The 24,857-nt window shown below is 51.1% G+C and overlaps 1 protein-coding gene and 1 non-coding gene across 2 annotated transcripts in view; both read left to right on the top strand.

The window, feature by feature from the left end:
* LOC147725893 (long-chain-fatty-acid--CoA ligase ACSBG2-like) overlaps positions 1-24,857 on the top strand; it is a 680,835-nt gene that overhangs the window by 24,699 nt on the left and 631,279 nt on the right. The gene's annotated exons all lie outside the window — the stretch shown is intronic.
* LOC147725894 (small nucleolar RNA SNORD58) lies at positions 19,271-19,335 on the top strand. Its single transcript, XR_015309755.1, has one exon. It is a non-coding gene; the product is annotated as a small nucleolar RNA SNORD58 (small nucleolar RNA).

The raw sequence follows: 24,857 nt of genomic DNA, 5'->3' as shown, positions 1-24,857 counted from the left end.
GGAAAGCACCCGAGTGGCCCGGAGTGGGCCAAACGAACAGAACAGAACCAACCGAGGTCATCATCGTCCCCGAGGAGGAGGAGGAGGAGGCCAGGGCCGGGGCAGAGACGCCGTCCCGGCCGCTCCCGCTAACAACACCCCGCCCCCGGCCGGCCGGGGCAATCCCCCAATGCGCCCAGGGTTCCGAGCCAATGTTACCTGCCAGCGAGTCGGCCACTATGCCAGTGACCCGAGCTGCCCGAAGAACCAGACTACCGGGCCCCGCCAGGTAGCTGCCGCCGCCCTAGGAGAAGAGCAAATCTCCGAAGAGCATGAAGAGTACGAGCAGGAGCAGCCCGAGTGGGAACCTGCCGCCATGGTCCTGGCTTGCCTAGGGGGAAGAGACATGATCCCGCGGGCTCCCCTACCAGCCAACACCAGGAAATACAGCCAGTGGGTGAACATAAATGGACGCAAGGCCGAAGCCCTGCGTGACACGGGGGCCAGTGTGACGGCCTGGTGACCCCAGAACAAATCCTGCCAAACGTTCTTTGCCCCGTCCGATCGGCCGACAATTCTGAGAGCCTGTGTCGGATGGCCTGCGTCCCCTTCGAATGGGGAGGAGTGTCCGGTATGCTAAAAGTGACTGTCCGCGATGATGCCCCCGTGGACTGCCTCCTGGGAAACGATCTCGAGAGTTCCCCGTGGGCGGCCGTTGAAAGAAGAGAGCACCTGGGGATGTTGGGTCTCCCGGACTGGGCGTGCGTAACAACCCGGTCCATGGCCGCCCGCACCATCCCCAGACCTGAAGAACCCGAATGGCCAGCACCTCCTCCCCCGATCGCTCCGGAGGAAGACACCGTCCATACCGACCCTCCAGAACAAACCCAAGAAGGGCCCGCTCAGCCCCAAGACCTTCCGGATCTGGCTCAGTGGCGTCAAGAAGGGGGACCCACCCAGGAGCAATTCCGGCAAGAGCAAAAGACCTGTCCCTCCCTCGAGGGACTGCGACAGCAAGCACTCGCCCAGAGCGCGGGAGACACCGCCGGGGCCCACTGGATCTATTGGGACTATGACCTGCTGTACAGCGAACAAAGAATCGCGGAGTTGGGAGCCAGTCGAGTGTTGGTGGTGCCCCTCCGCTTCAGAGACTTCCTCTTGAACTTGGCACATGATGTCCCCCTGGCTGGACACTTGGGGCAAGACAAAACCTACAACCGCCTGGTGACCCACATTTTTTTACTGGCCAAAAATGAGAAATGACGTCTCCAACCACTGCCGGTCCTGCCCCACCTGCCAGGCCAGCGGGAAGAGCGGCCGCAAACTCAAGGCACCCCTGCAACCATTCCCCGTTGTTACCACCCCGTTCGAAAGGGTGGGAATAGACATTGTGGGGCCCCTGGACCCCCGAACATCACAAGGGCATCGATTCATCCTGGTCCTGGTGGACCACGCCACCCGCTATCCCGAGGCCGTTCCCCTTCGAACTGTAACAGCACCAGTGGTAGGCCGAGCCTTAATGGGGATCTTCTCTCGAGTGGGCTTCCCCCGGGAGGTCGTCAGCGACAGGGGCACGAACTTTATTTCAAAGTATATGAAATCCCTCTGGCAGCAGTGCGGAGTCACCTACCGATTCACAACCCCCTATCACCCGCAAGGAAACGGACTGGTCGAGCGGTTCAACCGCACTCTCAAGGGAATGATCATGGGGCTGGAAGAACCCCTACGCCGCCAGTGGGACGTGCTCCTCCCGTGCCTCCTCTTCGCCTACCGAGAAGTCCCCCAGAAGTCCCTCGGCTTCAGCCCCTTCGAACTCCTGTACGGACACCCCTTTCGAGGGCTCCTCAGCCTAGTTAAAGAAGAATGGGAAATGGCCCCCCTGAAGACCCCTCCAGACATCTACAAGTACCTCCTGACCCTCCGCAATCAGACCAGGCGATTCAGAGAGATCGCCAAAGCCAATCTTGAGGCCAGTCAGGAGGACATGAAGAAATGGTACGATCAACATGCCTCCTCCATCGAGTTCGAGCCTGGTCAGCAGATATGGTGATGTCCCCCATCGAACCTTGTGCCTTGCAGGACAAATGGACGGGGCCCTTCAAGGTGGTCGAGCGCAAGAGCCCCGTCACCTATCTCATTGACATGGAATCCCCCCGGAACCCCCTCCGGGTCCTCCACGCCAACAGACTCAAACCACACTTCGTGCGCTCGGAGCTCAGCCTGCTGATGGCTACAGACAGTGGAGCGGAAGAGGACTCCGAGCCCCTCCCTGACCTACTGAGGACCCGTGAAAAAGATGGTTCGGTGGACGGGGTCCGACTCTCCGATGCCCTGACCCCGGAGCAGCGCCAAGACTGTCGGGCCCTCCTGCTGCAATTTGCAAACCTATTTTCCCTCACCCCCTGGTGCCTGCACGACGTGGACACTGGGGACAGTCCCCCTATCCGACACCGGGCGTACCGAGTACCAGATCGGGTGCGCGCCTGCATCCAAGAAGAAGTCTCCAAAATGCTCACACTCGGAGTCATCGAACCCTCTGACAGCCCCTGGGCCAGCCCAGTCGTACTGGTCCCCAAAGCTGCTGCCCCAGGCACCACCCCGAGCTCCGATTCTGCGTCGACTATCGGGGTCTGAACGCTGTCACCCGAACCGACGCTCACCCCATCCCCCGAGCAGATGAACTGGTCGACCGCATGGGGGCTGCCCGCTACCTAAGCATCTTCGACCTGACAACGGGCTACTGGCAGATCGGCCTCACCCCTAGGGCCCAAGAACGATCCGCTTTCTCCACCCCGGATGGACACTACCATTTCAAAGTGATGCCATTCGGCATGAAAAACGCTCCAGCCACTTTTCAACGACTTGTGAACCAGGTATTGGCGGGCCTTGAAGAGTTCAGCGCCGCCTACCTGGACGATATTGCGGTATACAGCCGCCACTGGTCAGACCACCTCCGCCACCTCCGAGAGGTCCTGCAGGCCCTCCAACAGGCCGGCCTCACAATCAAGGCCAGCAAGTGCCAAATTGGCCAGGGGTCCGTGACCTACCTCGGACACCAAGTGGGAAGCGGTCTGGTGGCCCCCCTCCAGCTCAAGATCGCTGCCATCCAGTCCTGGCAGCCCCCCGTAACCCAAACCGAGGTCCAAGCCTTCTTGGGGCTCACCGGATGCTACCGGCGGTTTCTGAAGGACTATGGCAGCATTGTGGGGCCCCTCACGGAACTCACGTCCAAGAAACACCCAAAAACAATCAACTGGACTCCAGACTGTCAAGCGGCCTTCGAGAAGCTGAAGGCCGCCATGTGCACCGCCCCTGTGCTCCAGGCCCCCGACTACAGCCGTGAGTTCATCGTCCAGACTGATGCCTCAGACCATGGCATTGGGGCCGTCCTCTCCCAACTGAACCCCGAGGGAGTTGACCAACCAGTGGCTTTCATCAGCAGACGCCTGCTGGCCCGAGAACAGCGCTGGAGCACCATCGAGCGGGAGGCCTTTGCAGTAGTGTGGGCCCTTAAGAAGCTCCAGCCCTACCTCTTCGGTACCCACTTTCGGGTGCAAACAGATCATCGCCCCCTGCAATGGTTAATGCAGATGCGGGGGGAGAATCCCAAACTATTGCGATGGTCCATCTCCCTGCAGGGGATGGACTTCACTGTGGAGCACTGCCCTGGCCAGGACCACGCCAACGCGGATGGCCTATCACGCTTTTTCCGCCTCGACGAGGAGAGTCCCCAAGAAGATGGGTGACTCTCCCCGCCTTCAGCTGGGGAGGACGCATGTTGGACAGGCCCCAGGAAGGGCTCGCTCCCTCCCCGCACGACAGGGCCCGGACACTGGCTCTCCAGGTGCTACCCACAGAAGCAACCCGCAACCCGTCCCCTACGGGACGCCTGCCCCCGGATATCTCTGTATCACTGGCCCGGGCCACCATCAACACCATTGCCCGGACCAGCCGTCATCTTGGACACTGCACCACGAGGCCGCGTGGCCTCAGCTCGACCCCAACCCTGGGCCTGGCCAGGCCCCGACATCCCGGCTACACCATCCACCCAGGAGGTGAACGGACCACTTGGCAGGTCAATGGGAGAAAGAAGTGTCGATGGCTCTCCCCCGCCAGGTGCCGATCGCCCCCAGCCTCCCCGGGCGCTGGCTCCACCCCCCTGCTGGGTGTCTGGACTCCCTCATCCCGGACCTCCGGACCTCCAAGTGCGAGGGTCCGGACATCAAAGGGCGCCAGACCTATAACTGGGGCAGCTCCAGAGCAGGAAGGCAGTTGTATCCTGGAGTCGAGAGACACCGTGAAGAACTCATCCTTGACGGACTGCTGGCGCTGCCGCAGCCCTGCCTTGTGAACTGTCGTCCTGCCTGCTGGCGCTGCCGCGGCCTTCTGCAACCTTCATCCTCGTGGGACCTGCTGGCGCTACTGCGCCCCTTTGCAACCTTCATCCTCGTGAGGACCTGCTGGCGCTGCCGCGGCCTCTTGCAACCACCATCTTCGGGAGGACCTGCTGGCGCTGCCGCGGCCTCTTGCAACCACCATCTTCGTCGGGACCTGCTGGCGCTGCCGCGGCCCGTTGCTACCTACGACCTCCTCGGGACCTGCTGGCGCTGCCGCGGCCCGACCTTCCCGAACGCCGAGCTCGAGGATTGTGAGCTACCCATCATTTCATCTCAATACCAGATTGGTAACAAGACTGTCCCGCTACCCCCTTTCCCCTTCAGAGACTAGAATTGAGAGGATCCTCGTGTCCTGATCTCATTGTACCGTACTACCTTACTTCGAGAACTGCATATAAAGAGCGTTAACCTTATCCTTGTGTGGTGTCCATCTGTGGGGGGGAAGTTACTTGTCTGTACGATCGCTGGAGACGGCCCTCACCGGAGGCCTCTCCCCTTGTCCTCGGCGACCCTCCAGGTCCCCGTCTAACAAGGGGCTAAATACCTGCAGAAGAGGTTCTTTGCCTATCGCCCTCTCCGATCGTTGAGGTCTGAGTCTTTGTTCTTGGCCACTGTCCCTCGTGTGAGGAAGGCACGCATGGGAGGTCGCTCCTTTAAGCTCCGGGCCCCTCAACTCTGGAACTCTTTGCCCCTGACTCTACGTAGCACTTCTAATCTTCTGGCTTTTAGGAAGGGCCTGAAAACCTGGCTTTTTGCCTCCTAGATTTTTGCCTTACTGTCCTGTTTTATTTGTTTGTTGTGTTTAGCGTTTTCAGCTTGTCAATAAAGCGCTGGGACACTCTTTCTGAGTAGCCGAGCGCTATAAAAGACACAACATAACATAACAAATGGAACGGGGAAGTGGTCAGGCCAGTCTAGTGGGATAGGTGGTTTGACTTTGGTCAGATCGTCTTAGCGGTCGTGAAGTCCGGGATTGAGCCTCTTTCATTTGCAGGAGAGTTGGGAGTGGTCATTGTTGAGGTGGAATGTAGTCATCTGAGAAACACAGGAGCTGTTTTCCACTCCCCAGAGCAAGTTGAAGTTGTTCAGGAGGATGTGATTTAAGAGGGAAATAAGTTTCTTGAAGATAAGCCGAGTGAAATCTTCCACAACTAATTGTTTGTCTATAGGTGGGTGGTAGATTTGATCACAATTATTAGGGTTGGTGTCCACTTCTTTTATTTCTACTGTGAGGCACTGGAATGCTTTAACATTTTCTTACTTTGGAGTGAGTTGTGAGGAATTGCAAGTCCACCTCCTCTTTTCTCAATTCTGTGACCGCGTACGATGGAGCATTCATAAGCTGCTAACAGGTCCAACGCTGGTCGAAAGGCCTCCTTGAGCCTGGATCAGTACGGAATAGGGGAGTCACGTTCTCCAAAGTGATAAGGTCTGAGATCTCAATTTGGTCTTTTGTTGGGTGTTTGCATTTGTGGAAGAGGCGCTTGAGAGAGGATTGGTGTGAGAAGTGGAGGGTGAAGTGGGATTCATTTATATGGGGGGGGTTGGGTGGGGAGGGGTGGTTGCTCCATTTATCATTGTGCTTCTTCCCATGTCCTGAGATGGTAGGTATGTTGAAAGCTAGTTGTTTTTTTTGCAGGTTTTGGATTCATACTCTGAAAGGAGTGAGTTTATGTTGTCCTCAGAATGACAGGATGGAGATCTTTTTGGTCTCGGTATTTGTTATTCTGTGACCTCACCTCTCTGTGGGGTGTTGAATTCAGACTTGGCAAACACTTCAAAGCAGATCACTTTTACGCCAGGCTGTTTTTATGGATTCTAGTTTCCACATTAGCAAAGAGCATCTTTAAATTAAGGTGAAGAAAATCGAGGTCCCAGCTGCTGCTTGGTGTCTTGATGATCGCATCGTTGATGAACTTGGGAGACTCGGCGTGTGAGGGATTGTCCGTAGGGTGTGTTTTGAGATTTGATTGCGTTAGTCATTAAGAGGTATCAATGGGTGATTGTGAAGGCAGAGACGGGTGCAGTTGAACAGATGAAGGGGCCTGGTCATGATGTCTTACTCAGAGGACCTCCCTCGAGGACCCCTCATCTTGCTGTTTAGATCATAGGAGCTCCAGCCTGGAGGTGGTCGGTCAGGGACGAGGTCAGTTTATTTTTATTGTGAAGAATCAATAGCCTCGCGGTTTGTTGGGGTCTCTGCCTACCTTTGTTTTGGGTTGATGTTCCATGAGGAGAGGTCTGAGATGTTTCAAGAGGAGGGAGGTGAAACCCTTTTGGAAATGTTGGACAAGCAGGGATTGGACACCTTAAGTGTAGGGCTGAAGCACTTTTTCATTCCATTCAGTGATGTAGTTGCTTTAAAGATCAGGTACTCAGGATTGAAGATTATTATTGCAAGAGAACTTTATGGTGAACGCTGTTGAGTAGTCCAGTGGTTCTTAACCTTTTGACTTCTTTGGACCCCCATTTAATCATTTCTGGATCCCAGGGACCCCCACTGAATCATTATTTGAATTTGGGGACCGCCACTGAGCCAGTACTAGAAACCAGGGACCTTTGCCTAAGTATTTACTATAAATTGAAACATAAAACAATACACATAAAATACAGAAACAAGCTTTCATCAAACAAATATGCAAATTATGAAATATTTTATGTAAGTCAAACAAATATTTAAAAAAAAAAGCATTTTCTTTTTAATGGGAAGATTGTAGCTTTTATAAATTCAATTTAGATCACTCCTCATCCATACCATACTCTGATCTACTTGTGCTCGTGCCATAAATCAATCTCACGCTACAAACCTAATTTTTAGCCTCCAATTTACTACACGTTTACAGAGCTTTACAACATTTTTAATTTTACATTTTGCCTCTCCATTTATGTGGGCTTCAATAATCTGTTATTATTATTTTATTTCCTGAGCAGTAGCGGGCCCTTTGAGTAGGCCTGACCATAGGCTAAGAGCCACTGGTGTAGTCCGTATACAGAGGTAGAGTAGGGTAGCTTCATGGCGTCTGTGTTTCAAATTCTTTGTGGCAGACTTGGGTACATTGGGTGGGTGGGTGGGTAGATGATCCAGTAGGGTTGGTGACCGGATATCTGCAGATGGGAGGCTGAAGGGTTGTCGTGTGGTGTTGACGCGGCGGGTGTGAGATTCACAAAAGGGAATCTGTGGAACTGGTGGTCCATATTCAGTGGAGAAAGGTCAAACTGAAGTGGGGGGGGGGTGCAGAGGGAAGCCACAGGGCAGACTGGAGTCAATAGAGGACCGTGAGGGCAGGCAGAGAGTTTCCTAGTCCTCCATTTATGATGTTGGAGTGGGACAGTGGCACTGAAGCATCTGCTGCAGGGCAGGAAGGGCTGCAGTAAAAGGAGGGTGGTGCAGATAGATGTGGGGCTATCATGAGAGGTGTGCATGGAGGGGGCAGTGGGAGAAGGTGGAGGTGGCTGGTCTCAGCCCAGTTATGTAAAGGGCAAAGTAGGGTGTGTTGGATTCTTAAGGAATGAGCGTGAAGGAGGTGGTTTTATGGAAACCCAAGACCTACACAGGGGGAGCAGAGATGATGTTCACTCCTTATGCAGGGTGGCACGTCTGATGGAGTGTTGCAAGTGGAGCCCGGCAGCCCAGGAAGTCATAAGGGCAGGATAGGAAGCGGGGCTATCTGGGCATGGCTCCATTCAATAAGGAATGGACCAGGGCTCACCTCAGGGGAGCTTATCTGAGTGAACAGCAGAGACCGGTCCTTGGTTCAAGTGGGCATCTCGATGGAGTTGGAGATTCTCATGGTAGGGGTCAAGCATCACACCGCCTGGGTGAGAACTAGAAAACTGATGTTGAAGGCAGAGGACAGCTTCAAGATGCCTACAGGTCAAAGTTCACATGCTACATGGCCCCTAGCCAAGAGGACCACACAGGGCCCTTGGGCACTGTGTGGTCCTCTTGGCTAGGGGCCATGTAGCATGTGAACTCTGACCTGTAGGCATCTTGAAGCTGTCCTCTGCCTAGTACAGGAAGAAGTGAAAGAGCAGCCTTTCATCCAAGGATGAAGTTGGAGCAGGCACCTAATCCGCCATCCAGTAGCGGCTGGCAGGAAATGGGAGTGGGAGGGACATTTGGGGGTTGCGGTGGATGGAATTGAGAAATAAATGAAAAACACTTAAATCCCTGACGCATCTCTCCTACGTCATCCCTCGTCTTCTCTCCACCAGAACCAGGAAGCACACAGCCTCCCTCCCCTAAGCCAGTCACAACGCTGCAATGCAGGGTTGTGATTTGTCGAGCACCAGGGCTCGGCGCTCAGACAGGGACTGGGAGGGTGGACATGTTGCCCAACAGGTTATGCAATGCAGCCTGGTGGGGAACATGGAAAGTGCGCAGGACTGCTTGACCGGCCCGAGAGGGTCAGCCAAGCTGCCCTGCGCACTTTGGAGTGCAGCAACTACTCCCACTCCCGGACGTCACAGGAGTCCCAGCCCCGACCAACCTGACCCCAAAAAAAGATGATAATAACAGAAATAACTTCTGTTACCATTTTAATTTTTTTACACTGCTCTGCAGCATTGGGGCAACGCTCCTCCATCTGAGCAGAGGAGCCGCCACTGCCACCATCCATGGCTTACTCTGTGCTCAGTCACAGCTGTTGTTAGCAAGTGAAGTGCTACGCAAACAAATGATGGATGGAATGCTGAATGAATCAAACACTTACCCCTAGGCAAGAGATCTACATTAAACCCATTGTTCTTTTGCCCACTATGCCACCCCAGTTTGGACCCAACCATTGCGAATCAGCCTTGACCCTGCTCCCCATGGGAACAGTCCAGACCTAACTGCCAGGCCAGGTCTTCCCTGGACCAGAATCAAGCATCCTGGGACTGGTTTCGGGGTAACACCCGTCATCAGCCAGGTTGGCTTGAATCCAGTGGCAGATTAAGCACGTTACCCACGGTTAGGCATACCCATCCCAGAGTGAAAAATGGATTACAATCAAATGACCTACGGGATGCTAAATAAATCAGACATTCACCCTTGTTAGACCTGGCATCATTGGCATGAGTCTCTCCTCCATTTTTTTTCTGTTTGCCTCCTCTGTTTACGATATTTTGCTGGAATATTGCTTTGGGCACGGTGCCACTGCTGATCAGCGCCACAGTGCAAGTGCTCCCTATGTTAAATTGATACATTAATTGGATTCCATGTTTGGCTTATTTGGTTTACTGTCAGTCCCTAGTAGAGTGCACCAGGAGTGCCAGGGCTTGTAAATACAAATGCTGATGATGGGTTTGCAGCACTGGTTGTGCCACCCACAGAAGCGGCCTAGTAAAATATGTCTACGGTCTGCCACTGCACTACCTGCGTGCAGTCTGGTACTGCCATGCTGACTGCGCAAGTACACCTACTTGCCAGTCCCTAACACCTTCCCTTAACTTCATGTTAGTCACCCCTATGGTAGGCACAAGGGCAGGGTGCATTGTAAGCATAGGGTAGGACAAGCCCTGATGTGTGTGGCATGTCCTAATAGTGAATTACAGCCATTTTCATTTTTCACTATTGTAAGGCTACCTGCTTTCCTTAGGCCAGACTGGGCTGCTAGAATTATTACACTATATAATCCTAACAGACTCCGAGAGCATGGTGGAAAGTCGAGTTTAGTATCCCTGAACTCAGAATTTATTAACACATCCTTTAGGATGGATGGTTTTTAGAATCTGAGTTTGAAACTAGCACTTTTAGAAAGTGACTAGCTTCTTGTCTAACTATTTACCGGTCTCTGCTGGTTTGGTGTGTGTGTGTGACAGGAGCTGGGTGGCTCCAGAGGTCTGAATGAGTCTGTATGTAATGAGGCATTTGTGTTTAGAGTGGGGGAAGAGTAGTTCCTGATAGCCTGCCCTGCCTGACACAATACTGGCTCCACCACCTACCGGGCGACTGATGGCCCTGCCCCTGCCAGTGACAATACTGGCTCCACCTTCTGCTGGGCGGCTGAGGACCCTGCCCTGCACAGTGAATAGGCCAGGTGCTTCGGCCTGGCAACACCCACAACAAACCCAGGATGGGGGAAATTCCCCCTGCATGGACAAAGGGATCAAAGCAGAAAAGGGGTATAAGAGAAGGACCCCTGAATCAAGAATTTAGATCACTTCTGACAAAGAAACCTATACCAAGGACAAGAAGCCTGCTAATCCAAGGACTTGCCTACCCCTTCTGCCAGGGTGCTGTTTGCTGGGGGGAATCCTGCAGTTGCTTCTTTATTTTTGCCAAGGAAAGAGGAGAGAGGAGCTGAGTGTGTACTCTCAAGCTTTGCCAAGTAAATCTCCAAGGACTGGAAGAGTGCCAGTCTCCTGCTGAAGTCACAGGGCTAAAGGACTTTGTCATCTACTTGAACTGGAGCGTGGTGTTTCCAATATTCTAAAGAAATCAGCAATCTCGACGTCGACGGACAACGCCGAATCCAGCTCGACATCGTGAGTAACGGCTCCAGTGTCCCGCACCTTGACGCCGGCCGCCGGGCCTGATCGACGCCAGTAGCGACGCCAGTGAGTAGCGAGTTCGGCTCCAGCTCCAAGTGACCCTGTGTCGCCGCCGATCGCATCGAAGCTGCAGCCTTTCTCGACGCCGTGAGCGCTGCTCACTCTTGAAACAACGACATCGACGACGTATCCCGCTTCGCCACTGTGAGTGCTGCTCCAGCCTGACACCTGTCGACGCCGCTGCAGATTGCTCCGACTCCGAGGCCCGATCAACGCCGAAGACTCGATGCCAGTACATCTCGACGCCGTGGACCATCATTCTTCATTCTCAAAGGTACTGTGTTTGTGGGGTCTGTTTCGACTCCGGGCTCGACGTAGCGCTCCTCGCGGTCGACGCCGAACCTTTGGGATAACTTTGCCTCGACGTCTTGTGACTCCTGTGGGGGTTACATTGTTGCCAAGAACTGTGCTTTAAAGAAGAAGATTTACTTTTGTTGCTAAAGAACCGTTTACTAAGAAGAGACTTTACCTGAACTATTATTTCTCCTTCCAAACAGTATTTATTGAGATTGTGGTATATTTTTGTCGTTATTTGGTCTTGTGCTAAGCCTCATATAAACATCCTTATTTTTATAATACCTTCTGTGTTGTGTCCATTTGTGGTGCATTCACTTTGTTACTGTATGTGGTCATAAATGCTGAACACACTGCCTCTGAGATAAGCCGGTCTGCTCTGCCAAGCTACCAAGGGGGTGAGCGGGGGTTATCTGAGTGTGTGATCCCCTTGCCCTGACTAGAGGAGGTGGGTCCCTATTTGTCCGAAGTGTATACCTCTGCCAACTAGAAACCAGCCGATTCCAACAACCCCCAACACAGATCTGAGTTAAATCCATTGTTCTTTTGCTCACCCTGCCACCAGCGCTGTAGCCAGAGGGGGGGGGGGAGGAGTGGGGCCTGGCAAGGCCTTATTGTGCTCTGGCCCCCAACTGAAAGGCCTGGGCCTTTTGAGGTTCATGTATTTAAATATCTAGTTAACTTTGAAATTTGAAAGAGTGCATGTGATCTTCTGCCTGGGCCCTGCTTCATTACTAATAGTGAAACCGAAAGAACATTCGATCGTCTCCAGAGTTGGTTCTGTATCACTGCCATTTTAATACATTTTTACTTTGCGATATGATGTCCGCGCTGTTTATTTTAATTCTGTATCCATGGCGCCACGAAGTATTAGAAGCAAATCAAATAAATACGAACATTACACCTACAACAAGCCAGGACTATTAGCTTTGCCAATGGTTGTTAGTTCCATAAGATAAATTAGCAACATCTATGGCTTTGTTGGCACCACCTAAGCACCAGCGCAGCACCACAACAGCATCACTCAGCACCACCTTGGCATCATCACAGTACCATCTCAGTACCACCTCCTCATCAATGCACCACCAACAGTGCAGCAACAATTCAGCATTAGTGCAGCGCCAATTCAATATCACTCAGCACCACCTGACCACCAGCACAGCACCACCTGACCACCAGCACAGCACCACCTCCTCAGCATTGCTCAGCTCCGCCTTCCGCATTAGCACAGCACCACCACAGCATCTTCTAAACATCAGCACAGCACCACCTCCTCATCAGTGCACCACCTCAGCACCAGTGCAGCACTAATGCAGAAGCAGCATAGCACCAGCACAGTACAACCTCCTCATCAGTGCACCACCACAAGTGAGGCACCACGTCAGCAGCATCTCAACATCCGCACAGATCCATCTCAGCATCAGCACAGCACCACCTCCGCATTAGTGCATCACCACCACAGCATCACCTCAGCAGAAGTTTAGCCCCAATGCAGCACCACTACAGCATCAGTGCAGCACAGCCTCATCATGACTCAGCACCTTCTGAGCACCAGCACAGCACCACCAAGCACCTTCTCAGCTTGACTCAGCACCATAGCATAACTCCACACCACCTCAGTATCACTCCGCATCACCTCTACACCAGCACACCACCACCTCAGCATCACTCAGCACCACCTCAGTCTCCCTTCAGAATCTGGCATCTGTTGATTCTCCCCTAGTCTCCGTCCACTGCTAGTGTTGTAATTCAGGAACCTTTTCACAACCTCTATCGTCTTGTTGTTTATGTCCTGAACCCCTAAAAAAACCCAGCATTAAAAAGTAAATAGGTCTCGCCTTTTATTGAGTTAAAGCCATTTGCTTTGCTATACAATACCATTAGCAAAGGAAATGGCTTTAACTTAATCAAAGGCGAGACCTATTGCATTTTCAATGCTTGTTTTTACAATGTGATCACCAAACCTGTAAGAGCTCCGTAAATTAGTAGCACTGTGTATGAGCCTGTAAAACGTGTGGCTCTGTGTATGCATGAAATTGTGAAATGCCTGACATTTGCATTGTCCTACTCTTCAGAGACATTATCTGGCATAACCCCTCAACTCTCCAAATATTATGGAGAGAGTGAGGTTTGCAAACTTTGTTTGCTTGCCTAGTGCAAGCCTGTTAAAACTTCACCAGACACCACTGTTCTGAGTTTAAACATTTGCTGCTTTCACTGCTCTCATAAAGACTGCCTTCCTCTGTTCTGTCTCGCACCATTCTGCGTTGATGTCTGTATTTCATATCTAGAGCACAAAGGGGATGTGTTTGGGAGGGAGTGCTTGTTGTGATCTTTCAAATCTGCAAGAGCTTCAGTGAGCTAAAATTAAGGGCACAGTAGCCTGAAAGCATCTACATAATCAGTCCATAATGTGTGCCGATTTCAAGGGTGTGTGTATGTGTGTGAGTGGTGTACACTCAGGGTTGTTATTTATTGATAAGGTACATACATCTTTTCAGGCTCATAATTTTGGTAATTGGAACATATTGGCAGTGATTTGTGGAGCTGAATGGGGACTGAAATAACTGGTCATGGTTGGATTATTGGTGGACACCTGTTGAGTATAAGCATATCCCCTAGGCCACACACTGATTACAACTAGATGTATCGGTTGAAACCATTTATATTTATTAAGTGCAGTTGTTTTATTGTGTTAACATTGAAATCCAGTCATATTACACTGATGCTTTTGGTCAGAAAAGCTTTAGCATGCACTACTCCCACTCTTCAGAGAGATTATCTGACATAAACCCTACCATCGCTTAGTGGACCCACAGCAACCCTACCTACAAAGTTATCTTTAATAACATCCTTAAGTCGTATATCATTGAACCACGTGCCATTTGCTATTATTTTGCAAAACAAATTATGGAAATGACCGCAAATCTACAGTAAAACCATATTTAAATTAGATCCCCTTTTGATTAATGTGATCAATCAAATTTGTTTTATGCAACTTGCGAGGGACCCTTAATTTTCCTGTAAAACTGGCTTTAGATCGTATTCTGTTTTGTGTAAGGTTGTTAGCTAATGCGCTTAAGTTGTAAGACTGGGCGCAAATACTTTCAGTCATCTTTTGGAATATCCACAGCCCACTGTTTGCAAGTGTCACTCACATCCTCCAAACGTCCTTTGGGATCATACTGTAGCAAAATATACTTCTGGCTAGGGCCTGCCCGCCACCCCAGTTTGGACCTAGCCTTATGGGCGCGCAGGCGCACTCCACGGGGTGAATCAAAGGAAAGAAGGTGACAAAAAGCTTTTGGGAGCAATGTGCTGAAAGGTTTCCTTGGGAAGGCACACCGGGGTGGAAGCACTGGTGGCCCTGGCCAGCGACATGCAGGGGGCACCGCACCTCCAAGCAGATGTGCTCCACCCACAGGCCCGGGCTCGAACGGCGAGGCGGACCACCCCACCGCCCGGTTGGGGTGGTCCACGATCACCAGAGGTCCGTCAGTCGATGGAGACAGCCCCACCCGCCCGACACTAGAGGCCTGTATCCCTCCCTCCTAGAGGTTTGTGTCCCTCCCTCCTAGAGGCCTGTGTCCCTCCCTCCTAGAGGCCTGTGTTCCTCCCTCCTAGAGGCCCGTATCCTTCTCTCCTAGAGGCCTGTGTCCCTCCCTCCTGGAGGCCTGTGTCCCTCCCTCCTAGAGGCCTGTGTCCCTCCCTCTCTCCTAGAGGCCCTTGTCCCTCTCTCCTAGAGGCCCTTGTCCCTCTCTCCTAGAGGCCTGTGTCCCTCTCTCCTAGAGGCCTGTGTCTCTCCCTCCTAGAGGCCTGTGTTCCTAGAGGCCCTTGTCCCTCTCTCCTAGAGGCCCTTGTCCCTCCCTCCTAGAGGCCTGTGTCACTCCCTCCTAGAGGCCTGTGTCCTTCTCTCCCCGAGGCCTTTGCACCCCTGCATTGCCGGGGATGGGCTGGTTGGCTGGCACCGAGGGCAGGGGTGGGTGCGTCACCCTCTGCCTGTGACGGCCGCAGCTCGCGGGGCCTTGACCCTGGTTTATTTTTAACTCTGCAGTAATCACCAACCCGCCTCTTAAAGGCTGCCTGGCGTCAGGACGTGCTTCACCCCATGGTCACGGGTCACGCAGCCTTTCAGCCTTCTGAGGTCGATAAAATGCCATTGAATTGGTAACAACAGGCTGTGGAGTCGGTGCCAAGGTGCCCCTCTCACGGTGTATTCAGGCACACTGTGGATTATGTATCTTACATTTTAACCCCTTGCTTTTCCTCACTTCTCTGCACAGGATATTCCGGTTTCCTTCTCGTTCCCTTCTAGGGTGCCCACCTGGCTTGGGTGCAAATTCAGGACAGTGAGTGTAAAAATTCAGGAAAAAGGGTCAACATTCAGGACAGAAGGGCAGAACTCAGGACAAAAATTCGGGGCAAAAGGTACGTTTTATAGACGCACCGGAGGAGGGCGCGCAATAGAATATAAGTAAATAGACCACCCACACAAGCACAATCCCAAATATCTTTATATTAGAACCTTGCACTGCATCTGTTGTGTGCCTGAGTGAAACTCAAATGCCTGTGTTTGCATATTGGATTCACCTGGGCAAAATGTGCCAAAATGAAACCTCCGCCCACCCCAGGGCTTGGCCCCTGGTGAGGTGACAGAGACAGAAGCCCATGAACAAAAGCAGATTGCCAAGCCCTGGGCTCTGGCAGGAGGAGGCGAAGCAAATGTGGTCACCGCGCAGAGGCCCATTATCATTCTGTATGTGATAATTAGAACAATAGAGGGCCGATGGCAGCCTGTGCCAGGTGGGGGAGGGGCTGCTGCAGACCTCTGATCACAGCGGGAGCTGAGCTGGCCCCTGCAGTGAGAGTTACAGGTCTCTCAGGCTGCCTGCAGGGGGCAGCGTGCTCTAACGTCCGAAATTACGGACATTTGTCCGTGAAAGAATTCTTCACGGACAACGGACAAGAGGCCCAAATTACGGGCAGTCCGATACATTTACGGACTGTTGGTCACCCTAGCTGCATTTTCACAGGTTCGTCTCTTCCTGCTTCTCTTCCTCTTGACAAAGGACGGCCGCTCCTGCTCGCAGTTACTATAAAACATCTGACCCTGCTCCTGCTTTTCAGACACCCGTCTCGTGCACGCCTTCTTTCCAGCTCCGCAGCATCAGGGCCTTTCTTCCACTTTCCGCTGTTAAACGAGTTATTCCCTGTCTAGGTTAGAGGATGGCAGTTCGCTTTACCTGAGCCTCCTGCTGTGCATTATTTTCTAATGACATCACGCCATGGCGAGCACCTTTCCTGTGGTTTCCTGTTGCATTTTGTTGACAGCTCTATTATTTGTGTTTTTTCCAGCACACGTATTACAGGTTCTGGCCATCGAGGTGTCTTCGATAGCCTGCGGCCTCCGGGTGCTCTGGCCCTTCATCTTGTTGGGCCCCGCACTTTAGGGCCACCCGTTTTTGGGCAGACTCTCGGCAACTGTGGGTCTAAATCATGTTTGAAAGACCGTTCATTGGACAGAGTCTCCCTTAGGGTGACCCTTCTGTAAGTGGGCTTTGTCAGTGTGGGGACAGTAGGGGCCCATGCTGGCCCTCGAAAGCCTCCTGTCTCGCCTCCAGTCTCCCAATCAATCAATTAATCAATCAATCAGTATTTGTATAGCGCTACAATCACCCATGAGGGTATCCAGGCGCTGGGTTGCAGGGCTCAGTTGAAAAGCCAGGTCTTGAGTCTCTTCCTAAATTCCACCAGCGAGGGTAGTGTCTGGAGGTGGGGACCTTTCCAGGACTTGCCGGCGAGGTGGGAGAAGGAACGGTTCTGCAGTGGCTTCGGTGGATGCGCGGACGGCGAGGTGGAAGAAGGAACGGCTCGGTTCCGCTGTGGCTTCTGGTGCGCGAACGGCGAGGTGGGAGAAGGAACGGCACCGCTGTGGCTTCTGATGCGCGGCTGCGAGGTAGGAGAAGAAACGGCACCGCTGTGGCTTCGGTGGATGCGCGGACAGTGAGGTGGGAGAAGGAAGGCTCCGTTGTGGCTTCTGATGTGTGGATGGCGAGGTGGGAGAAGGAACGGCTCCGCTGTGGCTTCCGATGCGCGGACAGCAAGGTGGGAGAAGGAACGGCTCCGCTGTGGCTTCTGATGCACGGACGGCGAGGTGGGAGAAGAACGGCTCCGCTGTGGCTTCTGATGCGCGGACGGCGAGGTGGGAGAAGGAACGGCTCCGCCGTGGCTTATGATTAGCGGACGGCGAGATGGGAGAAGGAACGGCTCCGCTGTGGCTTTGGCGGATGCACGGATTCTGCGCGAGTTTCTGTCAGTTATGGATTTCTACCGAAAGACACGCTACAATCAAGTGTGCACCAAGGGCTTCCAGTGACATGGAGGTCTGTATGTTCTGTAGGGGAGCAGCCCCTGTCCCCCTCCTCGAGTGAGCATGGTTATCAATAGCTATCAGCGCTATGGAGGACTGAAAGTTGTGGCAGCAACAGATTACAGTGTCAGGACCGGCCCTTTAAGCAGTCACCTGCCAGGGAGAATGATTGCTAGCCTGTCTCTGGTTTTTAGGTTTCGCCTGGCGTTCACTGCGCAGCAGTGTCGCACAAGCGAAATTTTTTGATCTCCAGTATGGGGCTTTAACCCGCCTCTCTCTTCCATTGGCTAGCTCCATAAATGGAGGCTAGCCATTGGAAGAGAGATGTGGCAATCATTCTCGGAGCAGATTCGTGGGCGTTTCTGTGTTTTTTTAGCCCCGCCCCCTTTTCTCCGCCATGCAGCGGTGGCCGTTTGTTTATTTATTTATTTTTTCGAAGGTTTGTTTTTGTCATTCCTCCAAGCAGTAGCTTACTTGCGAAGCTCTGCAGTGCCGTCTTGAACCAGCGGACGTGGCCGCTACGTTTTGGACAGTTTATTAACATTTACAATTGAACAAAAATACTATCGCATTTTGATATTTTGTAACATAAACGTATTATTTTGGCAGTAATAACGTAAATGACATCCGAGGTAACAATCACGAAATCATATTCAATGTACTTATTCGACTTAGATAGATTGTTTTCAAAATGCGAATGCTTTTCAGATGGTTCTTTTACATAAGGTGTAAGTAATAGTTTTGTTTGCGGCTGATCGAGATCTCGCGATATTTTGAAGTCGTCATGCCGCTTCCGGCATGCTCCGCTTTCTCTTCCTGCGCGGCCTGACTGAGGTGAGTGAGACATGGTATCCAGAGCTGAGAGAAGGAGACTAAGTTGAATCGGGGGGAATCTTCGCCATCCTGTCTTGAAACCCTTCGGTTTAGTGCTTGGAGAGCAAGATCGTTCTCCCAGACAGAACCCTCCATGTTACTAGCCCTGTTGTGTTTGGTTTTGCGGGAGTTTGAAGTATAACCGGGCTATCTATGGCTGTCCGCGTTGAAATGGCCTCAGTGTGGCTCTACTGTGTAATGAAGCGCTGGGCACAAATAGAACAGCAGCGTGTGTCTCTCCCGGTATGTATACTGTCCGTTTTACTCCGTCTGGCCATTTTAATGGATCACCTGGACACTGGTAGCAAAAGCCTTTCTATTCCTTCTCTGCCGGGATGACTCAAGGATTGCACCCCCCCTTCGTAAACTAAAGTAAATTGTAATAGGCCTGTTATCACTGATTTGTATGTTAGACTACGTAATTGGGTCTAAGAAAGGCACTGCAACGCTTTGTATGCACTCCGTGCATACGTGTCTGCATTGCTAAATGTTTGTACCGACTAGAAGTTTGGCAGAGCTAACTAATGACTCCGTCTTAGTCAGTGTATTTTTGTTTGTAATTGTATTGGGATATCTAACAGGAAAGGACAGTTATGTGATTATCAAAAACATTGTTGTATGACCCACTCCCGTCACATCTTTAAAAATAATTTGACCATTTCTCTTTGAGTTTTTGTTTGATAAATAGCAGCGTACATTTTCTGGAAATGCTTTATCGTATTCGTTCCACAGGTTTTGAGACAGACTTAAAAGGCAACTAACTAGTTGCGGCACTCTTTCCTGACGTCATATCCAATGATGCGAAAATGGGCTGGGCATGTTGCTGCGATATGATGTTCTTAGGACACCTTTGAATTGATTATGAAACTAATTTGATTTCTGAGCAGCAAAAAGTTAGTTGTAAACTTATTTAAAAGGATGCATCGTTGCCTGTGTGACTCTGTGTGTGTGACTCTGTGTGTGTGTGTGTGTGGGTGTGTTTGTGGAGGCTCTGTGTGTGTGGGGGGAGGCTCTGTGTGTGTGGGGAGGCTCTGTGTCTGTGTGTGTGGGGCTCTATGTGAATGACTGTGGGTGGCTCTGTATGTGTGGGTGGGTGGCTTTGTGTGGGTAGCTCTGTGTGTGGGTGCAAATGCAAATGGTCTCGCATTTGCGAGAGATTAAGCTATTGGCATTGTAAATGACAATGCCATTTATTTATATGTTTTAAAAACAAAAGCTGTGTGTGGGGCTCTGTGTGTGTGTGTGGGGGGGCTCTGTGTGTGTGTGTGGGGGGGGCTCTGTGTGTGTGTGTGGGGGGGGGCTCTGTGTGTGTGTGGGGGGGCTCTGTGTGTGTGGGGGGGCTCTGTGTGTGTGTGGGGGGGGGCTCTGTGTGTGTGTGGGGGAGGCTCTGTGTGTGTGGGGCTCTGTGTGTGTGGCTCTGTGTGGTTCTGAGTGTGTGTGTGGCTCTGTGTGTGTGTGTGTGTGTGTGGCGCTGTGTGTGTGTGTTTGGCTCTGTGTGTGTGTGGCTGTGTGTGTTTGTGTGTGTGCAAATGCAATAGGTCTCACATTTGCGAGAGATTAAGCTATTGTCAATGTAAATGACAATGCCATTTATGTATCTGTTTTCAAAACAACACATAAATAAAAATGTTGTCATTTACAATGCCAATAGCTCTAACTTTTGCAAAGGTGAGACCATTGCATTGTAAATGCTTGTTAAATGAGTCTGCCAGTCTCCTGAAACGGGGTCCTTTCTTCCATTCATGTTTAATGTGGATGATGTGTGGTTGTAAGTCTTGTATGTAGGGTAGAATGGGTTTAGAGTGTGTGCACTACGTATGGCAGTGTCCAGCCTAGAATCCATTTTGAATTGAACTGAGAGATCCATCCGATGAAGGCTGGATGGCCCTTGACAGCAAACGTGAAATGCTGGCCTTCTTCAGAGGTTTTTTGTAGTGGACCGGACTCTAGGGCGTGAGCGGAAGGAGACCGAGGGTTCCCTCTGAAAAATACCTAAAACTGCCAGCCACTTCCTCCTCCAGTGTTCCCTGAATGTCTCAACCCACCAACAGGTTGAGCCATAGTTAAGTGAGTAGCCACTCCCTCTTTTTGCCCCTCTTTTGGGTCTTCTATGAGAGGTAACTCCCATTTAGACCCTACCTTTCTGCTGACACTGTGAGACAAAGACAGTGGCTGTACCAGTCTTCTAGGAATATGCAGCAGTCACAGAATGCCCGAAACTGTTCCCAGATCTGGACCTTTGGAATACTCAAACTCTGCCTGCAAACTTGTTATGAGTCTTGGGGTCAAGATTTCTCATCATCCAGAATCTGGGGTCACACACAAGTGGAGATAGAGAAACTCTTTGGTGCTCCAGGGTTGCCGCTTACTAACTGCCAACTCCCCTTTGCTAGGCTTAGGAACAGGAACCTGGCGGTGAGACTAGGCCCTTCTTTTAGAGAAAGAGCTGTCTTGCTGCTGAGGTAGGGTACTGGAAGCACTCTTGCACCAAGAAGTCATCTAGAAGGAAAGGACTGTGAGGAGCTGAGACAGGAGAAGCCGACTGTAGTTTGCTGCAACCCAAGGAAGGATTCGCATTGCCAGGCCACGTTTTGAAACCGAGATTCTGCGGCTTCCAAAGAAGGATACTCACCTAAGATTTCTTAGTTCTCATAGAATTCGTCTCTGAGTCCTGTTTTTTCCCCATAAGAAGATGAATAGCCGGTGATTGTATGTCAGGTAGAGAACCAGTTGTATCAGAAACCTGTTATCATGGTTTGAGGACTCAGAGGTACCTTCCCAGTGATCTCTGAACAAAGTCAGTCTTTGAAGGCAGAATGCCAAAACAGATACTCAAAGGAGCGATCTACAACTGAGTTCTCTGGAATTTTACAGTTACCAAACAAGACATTGCTTCCTAAGCACTACTTTAGAGTTTCCATCATGCTCCTTGGGATTTTGTTGAAGCATTCTATCAACCCATTAATCTGCGGGTGGTGTGCAGTGAAGAAGTGGTGAGTCATGTTAACTTGCTCCCACTTCGCCATCATGTATAAGGAGAAGAAATCTCGTCCTGTCCGAGAACACACACTGAGGGAGTCCGACCCTGGAAAAATTATGAAGAGGGCCCTTGTAACTACCTAAACAGTAGTCCTCCATACCGCTTCTGGATACCTAGTGGCATGGTCCATCACAACCAAAATGTGCTGCCTAAAGTAGAGAGGATTAAATGGACCATCTATGTCTAGGCTCAATGTAGGAAGCTGGCTCTGTATATACTATACCAAAGTAAAGTACAGTGTGCACCGAGTCCTGGGAGTTGCCAGAGTTATAGCAGAGGGTAATTTAGGTTAGTGCTAACAGCTCTGGGCAAGAGTGGGCAAGCAGCTAGGCTTAACCACAGTTTGTGTTAAGCGTTTATTGTACTTACTCAATCAGGGACTGATACACACACTCCGAGACTGAACCCAGACCAATTGGGTAAGTATAAAAAAGGTATACTTATAGTTTATTTCTAGAGCCAAGCAGGACTTGGTACAGGTAGGCAAAATATACTTTCTGTTGTAAATCTTTACACAGAAATGTATTTGAGGATGGATTTGTAGTTTTTACAGGTTGGTATCTCTTTAAAAAGCAGTATGAACTACACAGTAATTACTCTTAGGGTACTTTTTTGTTCATTTTAGATCACTTTGAGTACTGGGGGTGTATGCCTAGATACCACACCTTAGGTTCTCACAGTACAAGGTAAGTAAGACTTTTCTTGGCTTTGAGTTAAAGTTTCTGTTGTTTCCATAAAAAAGTTCAACACTTTTAGGCCTAAAATATCATAACATGGGAAAAAATGGTTATCGGTTTTGCAGGTAAGTAAACGTCTTACAAATGGGAGTTTTGGGGGTTAGGACCAAGGTTCCCCAAAGTCTAGATAGGCACTCGAGTTGCACCACTAGCGACACTGGGGTGGCCGGGTGCAAAGTGCAGGGTCCCCTATGGTCACCATTGGGGCTCAGGGGGCATTTGGGTAGGGACTGCTTATGAGCAGGCCAATCGGGTATGGGAGCAAAGCTCCTGGGGTTAAGGTCGCCCTGCAGAGACCAACAGTCATCACAGGAGCTGCACCATCAGCGGCATAGGAGCAGCTGGGTGCAGGGTGCCAATGAGACGTCGGGCCCAATGCTGTTTAGTGGAGACCTTTGGTTCGGCAAAGTTGCTGCAGGCTCGGGCAGGGAGACTTCCTGAAGGCGACCACCATCTGGAGAGGAAAGTTGGGTTCTTATGAGATGCCTGGACACCATCGGTTTGGCAACCAAGGCCATGTCAAGTCAAGTCAAGTCAGAGGATTTATATAGCGCGCTACATACCCGGAGGGTCTCAAGGCGCTTGAAGAAGGGTGGGGAATTATTTGTCGAATATCCAAGTTTTAAGTTGCTTTCTGAATGCTAGATGGTTCTGAGTGAGACGAAGGTGAGTGGGGAGTGAGTTCCAGGTTTTAGCTGCGAGGTAGGAAAAGGATCTACCTCCCATGGTGTTTTTATTGATGCGAGGTACGGTAGCAAGGGCTTGGTTGGAGGATCGTAGCTGACGGGAGGGGGTGTAGAAGGAAAGACGTGTGTTGAGGCATTCGGGTCCAATTTCATAAAGTGCTTTGTGTGCGTGGGTTAGGAGTCGGAACGTAATCCTCTTATTGACGGGGAGCCAGTGGAGGTTTTTCAGGTGACTAGAGATGTGGTCTTTACGCGGGATGTCTAGTATGAGTCTGGCTGATGCGCTCTGGATGCGTTGGAGTTTATTCTGGAGTTTTGCGGTGATACCGGCGTATAGGGTGTTTCCGTAGTCCAGGCGGCTTGTAACCAGTGCATGGGTGACCGTTTTTCTTGTTTCTGTGGGGATCCAGCGAAATGTTTTTTTGAGCATGCGAAGAATGTTGAAGCAAGATGGGGCATCAGGTGCAGGGGTGTCGTCTGGCATCTGTTTTTTTTATCAGCTCCGGTCACCGTCTGGTGGACCCTTCAGGTTAAGGCTGCTGGCATCGTATTGAGGCTTGTGGGAGGTTGGGGATCACCAGATCCCAGGTCAGGATTGCTGGGGAGACTGCCTCATGGTGTTTGGCGACACAAGCCGTGGGCGTTGGGTGCAGAGTGGTTCATCATCGCGGAGTTGCCGATATCCGGGTTCTTGTCTTGGAGTCTTTGTTGAGCAAATCTAGTGTTCACGGGAGACAGAGTGTGTAAGGTGAGTGCAGGGCAGCTCCTACGGGCTCTGGGGGCTGCTGGACACACTGGTTTCTTTGCTGTAGGTAGGTTGGAGGTAGACAGGCCAGTAGGGCTTTGGCCAAAGCATTAGATGTCCTCTTCTTGGGCACGGCTCTTCGGTCCTTCTTCTTTCTTCCTCGAATCTGAAGAGACAAGGTTCAGGATGGACCCTAAATGCTAGATTTAGGGGTCTAAAAGGGGTGTGCAGGTTGGGACAAATGGATTCCTTCCTTGGGGTGGGTACACTCCCTATTATCGCACCCTCCAGTGGGAGGGGGAATGAGCCTCTTCCCGATTGGTTGAGTCCCCTCATTTTCAAGATGGAATTAACTGAGATGTGCGCTTCACCTCAGATCCCCCATCTAAGGGATAGGATTGGCAAAGGTGGGCACACTTCTCCTCCTAGCTTGGTTTCCCAGCTGATCTCCCACCTTAAGTGGGGGGGGCAGAACCGGTGGGAGACAGTTCCTGAGGGCAGCAAAAGGCAGGGACAACTCACAAATGCAGCAGGCCTTTGAAGCTTCCCCTTCGTGGACCCAGGCCATCCTCTGCCCAGAACGGGCTTCATTTCTGGACCCAGAGAGCAGAGGCTCTCAACTCCGGGGTCCAGAAACCTTGTGGTGTAGTTCCTATAAATCTATATAGGATCTGCGCGTTTAGACGACATAAACTACGGGATTGGTGTCCAGACTGGTTCCAGACACCCCAAAGGAAATGTTAACCTTTAAGACCAGCTAGCTCACAGTTCCACTAAAAGCCCCCTAACCTTAACAAGGAGCAAATAGTTTCTGGCAACTATTGAACATGACAACCTTTGATCCTTCAGGGATCGTGGAAACAGCACAGTACTTATTGCTCAGTCACTCGTGCTCACTTGGTCTCAGAGAGATACACAGAATAAATTATGGGGATGTTTTCAATAAGCATTTGTTTAACCAGCGTCATTCTAGTATAAAACATGTTTGCTGCAACAATCCTCAGACAGAAACAGATGTATAAGATTACAAGCACCAACAGAGTAAATAAAAGGTAGAATTCTACCATGGTGCTAAAACAGTGAATATATGCAGGCATATAGATACAGGGCAGTAATCAAGCGTACTCCCACTATGTGGACCCTGTCCACGTGTACCCAAGTCTACCTAGCATGTATGTGGGTATAAAGTCAAGAATCCCCCT

The sequence above is a fragment of the Lissotriton vulgaris genome, chromosome 3_1, assembly GCF_964263255.1.
Source record: "Lissotriton vulgaris chromosome 3_1, aLisVul1.2, whole genome shotgun sequence".
In the NCBI taxonomy this organism is placed as follows: domain Eukaryota; kingdom Metazoa; phylum Chordata; class Amphibia; order Caudata; family Salamandridae; genus Lissotriton; species Lissotriton vulgaris.
This window is presented reverse-complemented; position numbering and strand designations above follow the sequence as displayed.